Below are 18,647 nucleotides of genomic sequence, written 5' to 3' on the forward strand. Positions count from 1 at the left end.
CTCATCTGTTCTTTTCCCGACAGACAGCACTCGAAGAAACTGGCAAAAATGATAAAGGGTTCCTGCAGGATAAGCTCCGGGTGAAGACACCTACCGGCTGCCGTAGCATTACATGGACCTTTTTGCCCTTCGTCGGGACTGGTTGGGTTGGGTTGCTTGCACTGAGCCAAGGTATCACACTGAGAAGAGCCACAAAGCATAAGGACCGTTTTCAGGGACATTCCGGGATGGTGTCGACAAGTGAACCGGCAAGTGTATCTCCATTCGAATATGTACTCCAAGCCACTGAAGTTGGGTAGGTGGGCTGTGTGGTTCACCAGGTGCTGAATGTAGTTCAAAAAGTTTTACAACAAAGCTTGCGGTCCTCCTCGGCCAGATAGCTATCCTTTTAGAAAGAAGCAGCAAGTCGCCCGGGTGTGCTAAAACCAAGCTTGACGGCAAAGTTTGCACCCTAATCAGATTACAGAATGTTTGTCCATAAAATGATTTTGCTCTCGTTGCGAACGCTCACTACTGTTGCGAGCAGGTGTTAATTCTAAGCAACTGTGTGTAAGTGTGTGTGTATGGTGATTGGGTTGTTAAAATTAGAACAACCCTTGTCTTTACGTTTTGGGCAAACAGCCACGATACAGATAAGTGAAATATGGTGACTGTGGTCAATTTCGTTGTAGTTTAGTAGTTATCCTGTTAACTCGACTCGTGTAAATTTTTTCTTATTGCAATTCATTACTAAATAAAAGAAAATGATACTTGAACAAAAGATATTATTCTCACTAAGCGTGACGAAGGACTGAAATCAACATTCTAACAAAACGAGAAATCCGAAGTAGTCTTTATGTTTACATGGTTGTGGTTTGTCTGAAGTGCTCTGCTAGTCTCATAAAGGAACCATCATATCGTCAAGCTCTAATTATGAAAGACTTATAGCGTCTGTGAGCGCTGAGATGTACAGTTGTTCTATGCAATAAAAATAGACTGGAAATTCTGTTTAAATAGAAGGTCAAATGCTACAAACGAGTAATATGCAGTACAAATGCATTTCTTTTCCGTAGAGCTCCAGCTCATGTGAGTTATGTCGAGCAGTTATAAAGCATACAAGTGAGATATAATATAACTATAAATCACATTTCTTCTCCGGATAAGCTGAACAAATTGATATGCTATACAAGAATGCAACAATTCCACGTTTTCTCATAGTTTTTACTTCTGCAGCATGGTTAATAGACTGCTTCCACGTTTCTAATAGGATTATTTGTCACTCGTCAAAATAAAACAACACATAACACAACAATACAATAAGTAATCATCTATGGTTCAAGCTCTATCATTTTTAAATTAACCTCGTGCAATCTGTGCATGGAAAACTGGGAAAGACGAGCTCATGTCTCAAAATCTTGGATTTTCATTTTTAAAACAGTTCATGTTAACTTGGAAATAACGTAACAAATCAAACTGTTTGAGAAACGAATGATAACTGATTAAAGCTCGATTCACTTTTTATTTGCACACAACAAAAGAATTCCATCTAAGCATTGTTTAATTAAATAAATCATTTAAGCAATCAAGCTCAAAGTTTTTTATTACACTGTCAACAAAAATATAACTAACTTATTTTCGTATTTGCATTCGACGGATTTATTCTTAAAGGTCTTGCAAAAGCTTTTGCACTTGAAGAGCTATTCAAACGCAACATCATGTCTGGTGCATTGCATTTTCCAGCATTTTCATGCATTCCCAATACTGCTGTATTGAGCGAAATTGAATGGGATGGAAAGAGGTTCTTTTCCGATAAAATTTACTCGTTTATCATGGTGCAACTCGAACGTCTCTCGACAGCAATGGCAGCTCAATTTGACAAAATTTAACAAAACTTTCGTATGATTTTATGAATTGTTGCATGTGTTTTTCTCAGCCTTTAGTTCATGCAGACAAATCATGTAACGAAACCAAGAGCTTTTTTCCCGCAGCTGCAAATCGTTTGCTACATCAGAAATTTTCATGAAAAAAAGCGAAATATTTATGATATACAAAAAATATATAAATATAAAATAAAGGCAAATTTTACGATTTTGTAAATTTGTTTACATTTTCGGCCCCGAAAGAAAGTTGGTTCAGAAAATGATAACATGTTGATTCACAGTCCTCGGTTGTCGCATAAAACATTCAAACATAAAGCATCTCTGCTTTTAGCGTGCGTACTCTATTGCTCCATTTTCTACTCCTGATGAAGTGTCTCGCTCACAGTAAGCATAGAGATTCAACAAACACTGCTGTTATTCAGTGAATACACTGAAAGACCGAAATCAACATTTTGGCAAAAAAATAAGTTGATTTTCTCATTTTAGTTAGTTATTTTTTGAGACAACTAAAAAAATCTTATTTTTGCAAATTTAGATTTTTTCAATCTAAATTCCCTTAATAATAATAAAATATTTATTGAAATGGCTATTTTTTAGTTGAATTCACCAATTAAACGTGCTGTCATTTCTTAGCTAAGGCACACTTTATTTCCATTCAACTTATTTTTTAGTTGAATTAGAGAAATAAATCCTTGTTTTCAACCAACATAAATGGTTGAATCGGCATCTGCAATTTGCAGCTATATGGCGCACTGTCACCGAAAAAAACGTTAACACCGTAATGCCCACTACCCACTAGATGGCACACTACTACCGAAAAGAATTTTTCAGTCGCGGATGTCTTTTCTATATTGGCAGGTATAAATACGATGTTGTATTGGAGAAAAAGACATGAACGAAACGTAAACTTCTTCATGAAATTTTTTTCTTCTAAATCGCTGTTTTCGATGTACGTGTGCTACCGTGTCTGACTGGCGTTTTAGAGTGACTAAAACAAAATTCAGAGTGGCGAAATGGTAGCGCGTATGCACGGAATGCATAAGAACGCAGGTTTGAGTCCTGTCTCTGAGCGTATCTTTTTCCAAAAATTCATCTTTTCTGTTGTTTTTCATTCATTTGGCTTCTCCAATATATGTTTCCGCTCAGTGATTGCAAAAACTGAACTTAGTTATGGCGGCTTTATGTCAAACAACTAAAAATTAATAAATCAAAAATTTTAAAACTACTAACAGTTTTGTTATTTTAAACATGCTTCATTTCTCTGCGTGTACATAGAAGTAGAGCAGAGAAATGTCAAATTCGTGTACGCCAAAATAGCAGCACTGTGCGCCCATACAATTGACATGATATGTACAATGTAATAGCGTGCAATAGCGTAGCTGAACTGAAGTCGATTTCTCCTTAAGCTGACACGGTCTGTTGAAAGGAATCTCTCGTACCAACTGCTGGTATTTATCGTCAAGACAGTCATTTCAGGGTGTTGAGGGGTTTTTTGAAAGAAACAGCTCATGAAAAGTAGTCTATCAATTAAAAAAATTGCATCACATTTGTTCCCTTGCTACAATTCAGTAGTAGAGGTTTTTTGTCGACATGCTGCATCAATGCGTCTAACACTGAATTCAGATTCTTGGAATAAATCCATTTTGCTTTAGTCTGTACTTGGTTTGTGATATAGATGCCAACAAACGCATCTTCACACGCAAAGACCGAAATTAGCATTTTGGCGAAAAAATTAGTTGATTTTCTGATTTTAGTTAGTTATTTTTTGAGACAACTAAAAAAATCTTACTTTTGCTAATTTAGATTTTTGCCTTTCTCTATAGAAAGGTATTAGAATTGCTGGAAAAACCGACTTTCGAACGGAGCCTCGGAGACCCATAGTGTTATATACCATTCGACTCAGCTCGACGAGATCGGAAAATGTCTGTGTGTGTGTGTGTGTGTATGTGTGTGTGTGTGTGTGTGTGTGTGTGTGTGTGTGTGTGTGTGTGTATGTGTGTATGTGTGTGCACTTTTCGAAGATATTTGAACGCGCTCAATTTTCTCAGAGATGGCTCTACCGATTTTAACAAACTTGGGCTCGTTTGAAAGCTACTATCGGGGCATTGATCAAGTTCGAAGATAAAATGGCTGTGACTTTTGGTTCCGGAGATATGATTGTATAAGTGACGTAACCGACAAAAAGCGTTGTATTTGAACGCGCTCAATTTTCTCAGAGATGGCTGAACCGATTTTAACAAACTTGGGCTCGTTTGAAAGTTACTATCGGGCCATTGATCAAGTTCGCAGATCAAATGGCTGTGACTTTTGGTTCCGGAGATATGATTGTATAAGTGACGTAACCGACAAAAAGCGTTGTATTTGAACGCGCTCAATTTTCTCAGAGATGGCTGAACCGATTTTAACAAACTTGGGCTCGTTTGAAAGCTACTATCGGGCCATTGATCAAGTTCGAAGATCAAATGGCTGTGACTTCTGGTTCCGGAGATATGATTGTATAAGTGACGTAACCGACAAAAAGCGTTGTATTTGAACGCGCTCAATTTTCTCAGAGATAACTGATCCGATTTTAACAAACTTGGGCTCGTTTGAAAGCTACTGTCGGGCCATTGATCAAGTTCGAAGATCAAATGGTTGTGACTTTTGGTTCCAGATATATGATGGAATAAGTGACGTAACCGACAAAACACATTGATTTTTACCGCTCTTATATATATATATATATATATATATATATATATATATATATATATATATATATATATATATATATATATATATATATATATATATATATATATATATATATATATATATGGGTGCCAAAATTTTAGGATCACCTCTATTTTCGTTAAGTTCTAGTGCTCAAAAGTTTAAGCACCTCGAAAAAAGCCTTCATGCAAAATTTGACCTAAATTGGACATGCGTAAGGGGTGCTGCCCGGTGGTAAAGGTTTGACAATTTTCGACCTTGAAAAAGTACCATAGGGGGGAGTACATGAAATTTCCAAAATCGAAATTTTTTTTGATGCCGAAACTCTTAAAACTGCATGAAACATCGAAATTTAGTGTTATCTCGAAAAAAATTTTTTTTGAAAAAATCAACTTTCTGGGACTTGAAAAATTTTCATATTTTTTCTATGTCCCAAAAAGTCGACTTTTTCAAAAAAAATTTTTTTCGAGATGACACTAAATCTCGACGTTTCATGCAATTCTTAGCCTTTTGGCATCAAAAATTTTTTTTCGATTTCGAAAATTTCATGTACTCCCCCCTATGGTGATTTTTCAAGATATATGATAATTCCACTAAGTGGACTAAGAAGGATTTTTGCCTTTCTCTATAGAAAGGTATTAGAATTGCTGGAAAAACCGACTTTCGAACGGAGCCTCGGAGACCCATAGTGTTATATACCATTCGACTCAGCTCGACGAGATCGGAAAATGTCTGTGTGTGTGTGTATGTGTGTGTGTGTATGTGTGTATGTGTGTGCACTTTTCGAAGATATTTGAACGCGCTCAATTTTCTCAGAGATGACTCTACCGATTTTAACAAACTTGGGCTCGTTTGAAAGCTACTATCGGGGCATTGATCAAGTTCGAAGATAAAATGGCTGTGACTTCTGGTTCCGGAGATATGATTGTATAAGTGACGTAACCGACAAAAAGCGTTGTATTTGAACGCGCTCAATTTTCTCAGAGATGGCTGAACCGATTTGAACAAACTTGGACTCGTTTGAAAGCTACTGGCGGGCCATTGATCAAGTTCGAAGATCAAATGGCTGTGACTTTTGGTTCCGGAGATATGATTGTATAAGTGACGTAACCGACAAAAAGCGTTGTATTTGAACGCGCTCAATTTTCTCAGAGATGGCTGAACCGATTTGAACAAACTTGGACTCGTTTGAAAGCTACTGGCGGGCCATTGATCAAGTTCGAAGATCAAATGGCTGTGACTTTTGGTTCCGGAGATATGATTGTATAAGTGACGTAACCGACAAAAAGCGTTGTATTTGAACGCGCTCAATTTTCTCAGAGATGGCTGATCCGATTTTAACAAACTTGGGCTCATTTGAAAGCTACTGTCGGGCCGTTGATCAAGTTCGAAGATCAAATGGTTGTGACTTTTGGTTCCAGATATATGATGGTATAAGTGACGTAACCGACAAAACACGTTGATTTTTACCGCTCTTGTATATATATATATATATATATATATATATATATATATATATATATATATATATATATATATATATATATATATATATATATATATATATATATATATATATATATATATATATATATATATATATATATATATATATATATATATATATATATATGGGTGCCAAAATTTTAGGATCACCTCTATTTTCGTTAAGTTCTAGTGCTCAAAAGTTTAAGCACCTCGAAAAAAGCCTTCATGCAAAATTTGACCTAAATTGGACATGCGTAAGGGGTGCTGCCCGGTGGTAAAGGTTTGACAATTTTCGACCTTGAAAAAGTACCATAGGGGGGAGTACATGAAATTTCCAAAATCGAAATTTTTTTTGATGCCGAAACTCTTAAAACTGCATGAAACATCGAAATTTAGTGTTATCTCGAAAAAAAATTTTTTTGAAAAAATCAACTTTCTGGGACTTGAAAAATTTTCATATTTTTTCTATGTCCCAAAAAGTCGACTTTTTCAAAAAATTTTTTTTTCGAGATGACACTGAATCTCGACGTTTCATGCAATTCTTAGCCTTTTGGCATCAAAAATTTTTTTTCGATTTCGAAAATTTCATGTACTCCCCCCTATGGGGATTTTTCAAGATATATGAAAATTCCACTAAGTGGACTAAGAAGGATTTTTTTAGATTAGCACCACTGATTACAAATAGGCAACGCAAATGTCAAGCACTAAGTTGGAAAAATGATGCTGACTGTGTGACATAAACACTGAAGCATGCTTTTGTGAACTACTCGAATCAATCTGAATGAATTAGTTTCGAAATTAGTATCCGAAATTATTTAATAAAATTATGAAATACATTTTCATGAGACTGTTATGAAAGAAGAGAAAGGCATTATCACACCACTAGGTGGATTAAGAAGGGTTTTAATTCTAATTCTCTTAATAATAATAAAATATTTGTTGAAATGGCTATTTTTTTTAGTTGAATTCACCAATTAAACGTGCTGTCATTTCTTAACTAAGGCACGCTTTATATCCATTCAACTAATTTTTTAGTTGAATTAGAGAAATGAAACGTTGTTTTCAACCAACATAAATGGTTGAATTGGTTTCTGCAATTAGCAGCTATATGGCGCTCGTTAACACCGTAATGACTACTAGCCACTAGATGGCACACTACTACCGAAAAAAATTTCAGTCGCGGTTATCTTTTCTATATTTGCAGGTATAAATACGATGTTGTATTGGAGAAAAAGACATAAGCGAAACATAAACTTCTTTTTGAAAAATTTTACTTCTAAATCGCTGTTTTCTTCATTCGACTTCGCGAAATCGACTCTCTCACTGAAAACTTTGAGCACTCGGAAAACAAAAACCGAATACAAGTAGTACACCGGAAGGCGTAGCCCGGAATGAGAAGATACAAAAAAACATCATTTGACGTGTACAATTAGAGTGCAACATTCGAAACTCACTTCACTGATTCGCGTAAAAACATTATTACCCACAATCGCTTCAACTGCGCACAAATTCTGAATAAATACACTTTCCACTAACAGTTTACGTCATTTTTACATATCGGTTTAGAAATTTATGTAGGGATATATCGTAACACATGCGAAAAACATCTAAACAATTTGCGAGCAGTTTCAACAAGACTGTCCCTTTTAGCTTTTTAACGGATTGTTTTGCTTTGACACTGCTGTCCTTCAGTAATGACGGTGATAGATAAATAGAATCAAAGTTTCTGATTTTAATAACGAAATTAGTTGTCAATGAGAATTTCATGTTGGATTGAAATATTACTGGTTTGTGTCCAGAATATTCGCCAACTAAACACATTCTCTAAAAATAAGAGTTTTTTTCAGCACAGTAAATTCTAAATTTTAACTAATTTTATAGTTATTTTGGAAATTTTGTTGTTAAAATCAACTAATTCAAAAACAGTAATACGAATTAGGCGCAGAGCTAATTTCGGTCGTTCCGTGCAATTATTATATATCTCATTTACTCGTGCTTCTTTAAGTATTTGATGCACCTCGAGTTCTAGAAACATGAAATGATGAGCGCAATTGGCAGGCTAAGATAGGTAAATCAGAAATGTATTCAATTGATGAATTTTACAAAACACACACCGTATGAAGAAAATTTGGAGCCCGATTTTACAGGTTGGAAGTAACCCACCGTGACATGACGACTACAATTAGATCAATTCCGAGTTGTTTAATCATGCGAACAAGGTCACAGTAGATCTCGAAAGAGCTCTAAGTAAATTGCAGCTCGAAACAGCATCTGCTTTTGTGAGCAATAATTAGGTCATTGCATAACCAACCAAACTATCCGAACTGAATTAGGCCACACAAATCCAGCCATTAGCTGTTTTAATGTCTAGTAATTCAGGAGCGAAAAAAGCTAATTAACTTAACCCACTGCTCTGACGCCTTTTCAGAAAAAGCAACCTCAGGATATTTGCTCTCGAATTAAACAGGTTCTACGTACGACACAACGATTGTGCACTATTTCCCGTTGCATGTGACATCATCCGCAATAACAATGTGACAAGCTAAGCACCGCGGGGATTGCTAGCAGTCCGTGTACGATTGCATGACATTTTACCGGTACAGGCATTTTGAGCTTAAATATTTAATAGAATTTGAAAGCGTATCTCGAAAAAACTGCCCATTCCAAACAGGAAACCACGTCAAGGTGGAATAAATAAAGGCCTTCTGAGCCGAAATTTCTGATTGCAGCCTGAGGCTGAGCTGTTTGTATGTATGTGTGTGTGTTCCCGTACAGTACTCACACGCAGAGTACGGCAAACTGTTCTCATAGCAACGCAAATATTACTTCCGTTAAAAAGCAACAAAGGTTTGTTATCTTCAAAAGTAGAACGTGTGTGGCTTTGCTCTTCAAATTAATTTGCTCGTTTCTTTCGGCACATCAACAAAGACAACACGTTTCGATGGAATCCACAGTGACCAGTGAAGTAGAATTTGAGCTTTACGTCTGCTTAGCAGTTTATGCTAGGTGGCATAACAGTTCAACATAAACTGTTATGCACTGACGATTAAGTGCCAGTAACAACCACTCGATATCACCACTTTGACTATGAATGAACTTGAAGTTCGACCGATAAGCGGTTAATAATTCGAGTAAAAACCAAAAGTTTATTTTTAAAATATTAATATCTAATGAAATACGTTACCAACACTGCAGTAATACACTAAATCTAGTGAAATACATAACTGAGGAGAGCATCGAAACAGAGCGTTTGACCGCAAACTTGCTTTTGCAGTGACTTAGATGTGCCATTCGCCGGCTAATTGACTGACACAGGTTGACTCGTGTGATACATAATTTATCGATCTCTGGTGATTGTAGATTACACCATCGCAGCTTTTCTATTTTGGGAATTTGGGAACAGATGATGATGTGGGTATTGCTCATGTTCATCCCCGTTAAAGTTTATCTAGTCTGTTGGATTTTTTAAAGGAAATTAAACATTGAACAAAGCCTTGAGGTATAACATTCCTTTTGTGGAATTTGACCTTCTGTTTCAACACACTTCGTAGCTGATTTAGAGTATACAGAACCCATTGCATGGCTGATGCTACGATTCTACTGACACTAAAAATTCTTCTAGGTTGGTGTTCGAACATACGACCACTGGCTTGTAAGATCAGCACCCTCTGCAATGACCCACCAACCCGGCAAATTAAAACATGCGCAGTTTAAATTGATTACTGGAGAATCTCATTGTCTCAACGTGAAATCACAACTTTCAAACATTACAGATTAATGAGCAGCATTTCTTAATCAATTTATATTTACTTGAAGAAATAGCAAATTCCTTATTCGTCTAAGCTTCTTCATTCATATTATCAATACGTGCAACTCAAAAGCACTCTAAATAAATATCATTTCGTTCATGTTTAATAACGCAAGAAGTTAAGAAAGTAATTTATTCAGTGACGGCGATGCGTACGTGGTATTAGTTTTGAAGATAGAGCGAATTGAAAACAATAGTCAGCGGATTTCAGTTCGATGAATTATTAAAGACAATACTACTCTTTGGGTGCGACAAAAAAATCAGCTTTGCCGATCTCGACTAATCGTGACCATGCTCTCATGCAACGGACTGTTGAAGTAAAAATTTAGAGCAGCCGGACGGAATGTTTTCCAATGGCTAAGAAGACGATAAAATTTATAATATCAGTATCCAGTTTGAGATGAAACCAAATTGCATTGGTGAATACGAGTGGATTTTTTTATGGTGTAAAGATAGCACAAAGACAAGACATAAACAAATGAATCTCACATCGGCCGTGCAAAGTAGAATACGTACGAAGGCGATACGGGATTGAGCTGCTCTCTGAGTTGTGTTTGATCATATTCAAACTAGTTTAATTGCATTCGTTTTCCGGGATTAAAAAAAGTTGTGGGATTGAACCCCGTGAATAATATTCATCAATCTTCCTCAAGTCTTCTTTTTTGGGGCCTTATTTTGATCCACTTATAATTTTACTCATATTATAAAATACATTGCGGTGGAAAATTCATAATACATTTCTTTGAGTCTTCAATTAAAAGAAAAGAAAGTATGTTTGGACATAAAACTACCCGTCCTAAAAATTGAAACAGTTCAAAGATCAGTGTTTAAGATTTTGAACGTTTTATGCGTCTTCATTTCATTGTAATCCAAATTTTTCAAAATCGGCCGATCTTAAGGAAGTTCGAGTTCAACCACAGATAACAGATATACAGACTCGAACAAAATTTTTCTAAATCCTGTGTAAATTTCAAATTTGCTATCTGTTGGAAACACTACTGCCACCTACTCGACTATTCACCGCGATCTTCCAAAACGGCCCAGTACGTTCCGGAACGATAACAAAATCCTCCTGCCTGCTATATAAATATTTCAATTAAAACAATTTCAACACTTATCAAGCGATTTCCCTAAGTGTTAAAGACAACTTTATTTCCTTGTCGCATAAATCACATGAGAATTCGATCGGAATAAAAGAAAAATATATTTGTCATTTTAACCAACAGCAAAACGAAAATCTAGCGTAAAGTGAATGTTGCTCTCAAAATTGTGGCTCATGTGAAAGTGACACCCTAATCGTGGTGGCACCTCGTATCGATCGTGATGACATCAGCAAATGTTCGCCACGCTGATTAAGCAAATTTTACACACAGTTCATAGGTGAGCCTGTATCTGTGGTTCAACTTTTGTGCTTTGGACCAATATTTCCAGTACTTCCACAGCCAATAGTTTAGTACCGGTAAAACCGAAATCCATTCCAGACATCAAAGTTGATACGAACTTCTATCAAAACAAGTGTCAAGCTTACAAGTAAAAGTTTGTTTAAAATCACCGTTGTGTACGATCAATTACCATTGTATGCAAGTTCGAACGCAAGAGCCCATAAACGATAGCTGCGTTGTTCGAAGCGCCTCTACAGGCGAATTGCTACTTGATGATCACTTTCCCAAACAACCGTTCAATTTCTTACAAACAATGAAACTCGGATTTCTGTTCTCTGTGGTTCAACTCAGAAGATTTTTTATGATTTTAGCCTTGTCACATTAAATTCCGCTATAATTCCGGAATTGAAACCATCGAAAGCTTCATCAACAAAATTTGAAGCGAGTTAATCGGCGACCACTTAAAATATATCACAGATTTAGGTAATTTTTAAACGAAATTTCAACAGCTAAGTATAAGTTGGGTAATTATTTCGGTAAATAGATTGAAATCCAAAACTAAGAAAGATGTCAAGATTACCGAACACTTTAAGAAAAGTAAATGTCACAATGAACGTCATATGTACCGATGGGTCCTGTAGAATATTACGGTTATGTATGTAATTCGAGGAATCGCTATGTAAAATAGTGCGGTAGTTTTGTGAATATACAATATACCATTCTCATACTAATAAAAAAGTATTGAAATTTATGCCTGGTCTTGTGGTCCCATACAAAATTCCTGAATATTATTTAGATTTGACTTCCGGTTCTGGAGTTATGGGGTAAAATGTGCAAAAAAATGAAAATATGTTTTCAAGCTTTTCTCATAGATGGAGCGACCGATTTTCACAAACTTAGGTTCAAATGAAAGATCCTGTGGTCCCATATAGAATTCTTAAATTTCATCCCCTTACTTCGAAACGACAGAAACAAAGCCAATACAGTGTAGTGAACAATAGAGTACACCCAAACCTCCATTTACGAACACTTCTTTTACGTTACCACTTTTTACGTAACTCTTTTTACGAACCAAATCCCAAATAACGTAATCTTTTTTAACGAGCCAAATCCCAAATAACGTAAATTTTTTTTACGAACCAACTCCGTAAAGAGAGGTTTTTGCATCCAATGAAAACAATTTCCGGCTCCACGGAAATTACTACAATATGAGTATTTTCGGAACGGATTGGATGAGTAGATGACAGAAAACGATGTCACCTTAAACATCGTTTTCTGTCATCTACTCATCCAATCCGTTCCGAAAATACTCATCGGAAATCCAAGATGGCGGCTTCCGGTTTATCGATATTCATTAACAACCCTTACAATGTAGGTATTTTCAGAATGGGGTTGATGAGTAGATGATGGAAAACGATGTTTGAATTAGTTCGGAAATCCAAGATGGCGACTTCCGGTTTATCGATATTCATTAAAAACACTTGCAATGTGGGTATTCTCCGAACGAATTGGATGAGTAGTTGATGGAAAACGATGTTTGAGGTCGTTCGGAAATCCAAGATGGCGACTTCCGTTCATTGATATTGCTTAAAAACATTTACAATATTGGTATTTCCGGAACGAGTTTGATGAGTATATACTGGGAAATTATGTTTAAAAACGCTTCAAAAACCAAAATGGTGAGTTTAGTTGTATCGGTATTCTTTGACGATCATTACTCTATGATTATATATCGTTTAAAAAGATGTTATGCTTCTGACAACGGTGTTTCCTGCTAATCATTATTGTTTTAATATTGTACTATATTTTCGAAATGACCATAACAAGTAGACGTCTGAACAGCTATAATAATTTCATATTGGTATAGTTATATTGTATGCTTTCAATATTTTATTGAACAACTGGATGTCTCAATCTAATATTTGAAAGCAACCATAAACATTAAAATTTGGTTTCTAATTTTTTTTGTTTTCAGTGTTATATTTATAATTTTAGTGGTTTTAGTGTACGTGATAAAGTCGAAAAAAGTACTGTTACTCTCATCACGACACATTTGTTTTTATTTAAACTTGTCAAAATCTTATGTCAACTGGCCCGCCGGAATATGATTTAAATTTTAAGACCATTGAGAAAAATGGATATTAATTGGCTCAAGTGGTACGAGTCAGTTAGACAACCACATGACACTGAATTTCTAACATTTATGAGCAAATTCAGAAATGAATAGCTGATAAACTGTCAGGATCGACTTTCTCCGAATCGGATGAAACAATGTACACCTTTTCAATACGGCAATCTCTTCTTCATGATAAAGGAACCTTTTCGACTCAATATTAATTTTTAGAATGTCGAAATTAAAAACCGTAACTTGTCAAAAACAGTACCCAAAAATATGTTGTTAGAAATCAGTGAAGTAATCTAAAAAATATACACTGGAAAAAAGTTGAATACTTCTTTAATATCTTTTTTAACGCTACAACAATCAACTCGCATTTATAAAGCTTACTTCAGAAAATTTATACTTAATTTGAATGAACACATTATGATTCTTCAGTTTTAATGACATGACGAATGTCTATTTTGAGTTTTAATGACATGACGAATGTCGAGTCTGCGATTTTTTTTTCGTTTGTTGTCTCTATCTTTTCCTATCTTATTCTATTCTGCTTTCCAATCTCTTATGTATAGTACTATATTCACTCAATCCATACATATAGTAATAAATTTGCTCATGGTGACTTTTCTCAAAGCAGAAACGTTCTTGAAATATTGGAATCTTTCGTAATATACCATGTAAAATAAACCGGAAATAATATGCCATATGATAAACCGGAAGTCGCCATCTTGAATTTCCGTCATCTACTCATCAATCCCGTTCCGAAAATACCCATATTGTAAGGGGTTTAAGAAATATCGATGAACCGGAAGTAGTCATTTTGGGTTTAATGAATATCGATAAACCGGAAGTCGCCATCTTGGATTTTGAACCGACCCCAAACATCATTTTCTTGCATCCACTTATCACATCCGTTCCGAAATAGGCCATGTGATTGAGGGTTTCCACATTCATTACATAAAACTTTTTTTACGAAGTAAATTCCAAATAACGTAAACTTTTTTTACGAACTACCTCCATTTACGAACCCCCGTTTAGTTCGTAAATGGAGGTTTCGGTGTACACGGATTGACCAATGTTACAATGTACAAAAGCCAGAAACTTGGCCTTCAAGACCACATTCAAATTGTATTGATTTCAAACGCTGCAAACGTAGACCAGCAGCAAACGAAATTGAAATCTTGCTAAGAGAACGAATGCATCTAGACGTTAATGATGTTTCTGAAGTACAACTCAACATGGCTTGTAACTCAGTGAATATCATGCTTAGACGTTAACACGAGATGCATTTGCACTCACTTCGGTTAACAACGCGATGCAGGATGTCGAGCATGAGAACGTTAAGTACAAAATCCCTGTGTACATGGTAAACGGAGCCGTAGAAGTGCGTGTACATGACCTTCCCCGCGGGTCAGTGATCACTACGTTCGAGAAAATATAGCGCAGTACGGAGAAATTCTGACCCTTTTCACGATTTCCCAGTAACGTTCGATGGGTCGAAACTGAGGGCAATTTGGTGAATTGATATTTTTCTCTACGAAATTTATACTCTTTATCCGCAAGCCAATCGATTGGCATAGTGAGCCAACGCTAAATCCGACCAAAACAGTGGAGGTGTACTATGCTTCTTATATAAAGGCAGCAATCTCTTCTGGAGACACTAAGATCGACAGATTGCTGCATTTATAGTTCCGGTAGTGTAAAAATGGTTGACTTCAAACCACCGGAACATATTGCGTGCCATACCAGTACCTTTCGATCGAATTTCTCCACTTGAATCGACCTGTCCGCATCGCTCACATCCTCCCCAACGACGACAGTAAAGTATTGTGGACCTGGAAGGGTTTTTGAGTCCTTCTTTTACATAAATCTTATTGCTGCTCGCTTCTTCTGTTCTACACTTTGTTTCGAGATTTTCTGCTTCTTGTAGGTCTTCAATGATTTCGCCTCTTCATACGCTGGATCATTCCGACACTCGTTCCTGCTTTTTTGGCCAAATCACGTATCGAATTCTTCGCCAGAATTCACCGTCAATTGAATAACCGTACCTAATCACTTGAAGTTTTGCTGGCTCAGTTTGTAGTGCTAAGTAGTCTACCTGTTTCATTGTCTTTCTTGTCTTCACTGTGGGTTGTGAGCAAGTGCGAATGACTAGTCATAAATATCAACTCGATAACACAAAACTCTCTCCGACCATAATGATAACTAGAGGGTGGCGGTTCTAGTTCGAGTTTTCAATTATCACCAGCAAGTTAAAATCGATAATTTCAACTATTTGAAATGCATTGAGATGTATTTTGATATATTAAAAATGAAAACTGAAATAGGGAACAATTATTTTATGTTTATTTTGCAATATTACAGTAATCATAACTGGTTTACCTTTCATCCATTATCTTGAAGCAATTCGATTGTTAACTTGAAGGCCGCTCTCTCATTCAGTTGTAAGAGATATTTTGTCACTTCAAAAAATAAACTGACGGAAGTTAAACTGAGCTTCGATAGAAAGAGAAACGAATGAAGGACGGGATGATGCGCATTCGGTGCGACTGCCTTTTGGGTGTGTGTTAGAATGTAAAGTTTACTGTAGTAGAGTACTCGCCAGTGTGTGCACAAATTCGATTTCAATTGAATTGGATGAAGTTTTACAGCACTGGCTGTGACTTTTAGGTCGATCTACTTTAAACGCCGTTTGAACTGAAGAAGAGACAATTATTTTCCACAATACTCAGTGGCTGAAGTTTCGCATTCGAGGAAAATGCCTCAAGCTTCAATGGATGTTTAATATGGAAGCAATACCACAATTTGGTTCTTCTAAGAACAAAAAATCGATTACGAAGAACTATTTTAGTTTTACTTCCATACAAATTCCTGTGTCGGTATTACTGAAACAGTTATGTGTCCGACATTACCCACCCACAGGCGCGTAGCCAGAGAAAATTTTCGGGGGGGGGGGGGGGAGGGGGGTGGGGGGGCTGGGTTTTAGAACATGGTGATAAATCAACACATGTACAATTTATATCACAATGTTTCCCATGGGTTATAATTTTTTGTTTCGGGGGGGGGGGGGGGTTTGAACCCCTAAAACCCCCCCCTGTGTACGCGTCTGCCCACTCAACTGTTTATTTCCAATATCATTTCCGGAAATATTAATTTTATTGTTTGCTGTTATTTACATAACATAAACATTCTATGTACCCATTTAATTCTATTATTAAGCCACGGTTTTATTTGAAAAGAGTCGTCCGCCGAGGAGTGCACCTTTTTATTGATCACACTGTTACTCTCAATGCCAGTTGGAATATACAAAACCATTTTTTTTTCATGTTCATTTCATCATTAATCCCGCTAAAATGGATCTGAAAATTGATTATAATGCTTGAAAATAACATATTTTGTATATTTTCAACAATATTCTGATGTTGCTCTTTCCAATTATTTTTACAGAAACAACAGCTAACATTTATTCGAAGGTGCTTCTTATGGCGTTTTCGTTTTTAATTTGCACTACACCGGTGCAGTGCTACACTGAGGCATGAATAAACGAACAAAAATGACGAAAACATAAACAGTAACCATTGACTACAATACACGATTCCATTGCACAGAGCTACACCAAACTTTTGATGAGTGCTACACCAGTGGTATCGGTGCAGAAAAAGTGTAGCACTGGTGTAGTGCAATTGGTAAAAACGAACGGTTTCAGTGCAGCTTTCGCTACACCAGTGTAGCGCAATTTAAAAACGAAAACGACATTAGTTTCAGACCCACAAATGTAATGTTTCACGATACAAGAGCCGTTCGTTGCCGATTTTCTATTGACAAATAAAGACTGTCCCAGAAAGTATGGATGCAACCAAAAACCGCTGCCATTTCGCAATGGTTCAGAATCTGTCAATTTTTATGGCTGCGTCCTGTTGTTTACACTCTTCTCTAACAACTTGTGCAGTTGTTTAGTCGTTTTCATTAGTTTGTTTCGAAATGCGTGAACTTTCAGCAGAACAACGTCGAAAAATTGTGTACAAATGGTGCACAGTACGCGGACTGTCACTAAGAAAGATATTAAAAATGGAAGGAGTAGGTGAAAAAGCCGTGCGAAATGCAATCAGGAAGTTCGGTGAGGATAACACCTTTGAGGTTGACTCCAAAACGGGTCGAAAAAAAGGTCCTGCTAACCCTCAGTTGGATAAACGTATACTGAAGGCGTTCGAGCAAAAGAAAGAGGTTTCAGTTTGGGTTGTGGCCAAAAAAGTGGGCACTTAGAAGTCAAACGTTCCTCGTGCTAAAGAACGTTTGAATCTTCGAACCTATAAGAAGGAGAAACAACCAAAACGTAGTCCGAAACAAGAAACATCGATCAGGCTGAGGGTTAGAAAGCTGTACAATACGATTTTTGCTGGAAATTTGAACAGCATAATCATAGACGACGAAACCTACGTGAAACTCGATTACAAATCCTTGCCGGGACCACAATATTATACGGTGCGAGAAGGGCAAGTGTTAAACCACTCCGAGACATCGATTGAAGTCGAAAAATTTGGTAAGAAAGCTATGGTCTGGCAAGCAATTTGTAGCTGCGATAAGATTTCGAAACCCTTCATCACCACTGCTTCAATGAACAGCGAAATATACATCAAGGAATGTTTACAAAAACGACTTCTACCCATGATTCGAAGCCACAAGGATCCTGTTGTCCTGTGGCTAGATCTTGCTTCTTGCCACTACTCGAAATCAACGGTAGAATGGTTTTCTACCAAAAATGTCACTTTCGTCCCAAAAGACATGAATCCACCAAATTGCCCACAACTTTGACTAATTGAAGAATTTTGGGCATTAACGAAGGCACATCTTAGGAAACATATCTCGACAGCCAAAAGCATTCAACAGTTCGAAAAAGATTGGAAAAAAGTGTCAAAACTTGTCGCCAAGAAGTCTGTACGGAATTTAATGAGGAACGTTCGCAAGAAAGTGCGCGAGCTAGTCTACAATGGCTAAGTAGCAAATGTTGAGAATAATATTTTGTTGTTGTAGTCTAATATTATCAGTATATCGGATAAAATTTGAATATCTAACACTTTTGAATTATTTACAGCGAAAGTGCGTCCTTTCTGGGACAGTCTTTACACGAATTTTCATTATCATTCTTTCATATAGAGAATGATTTCATAAATCCAACTTTTTGATATCAGCAGTTGTTTTGAAAATCAAATATTTAAACTTGTTTATTATAAATTATGTTAGTTACGTTTGTAAGAGTGACACAATCGCTTTTCGAAAAGCAG

The 18,647-nt window shown here is 36.4% G+C and overlaps 1 protein-coding gene across 2 annotated transcripts in view; it reads left to right on the forward strand.

The window, feature by feature from the left end:
- LOC131427532 (protein madd-4) overlaps positions 1-18,647 on the forward strand; it is a 671,835-nt gene that overhangs the window by 417,296 nt on the left and 235,892 nt on the right. The gene's annotated exons all lie outside the window — the stretch shown is intronic.

Source organism: Malaya genurostris, chromosome 2 (genome assembly GCF_030247185.1).
Source record: "Malaya genurostris strain Urasoe2022 chromosome 2, Malgen_1.1, whole genome shotgun sequence".
Lineage (NCBI taxonomy): Eukaryota > Metazoa > Arthropoda > Insecta > Diptera > Culicidae > Malaya > Malaya genurostris.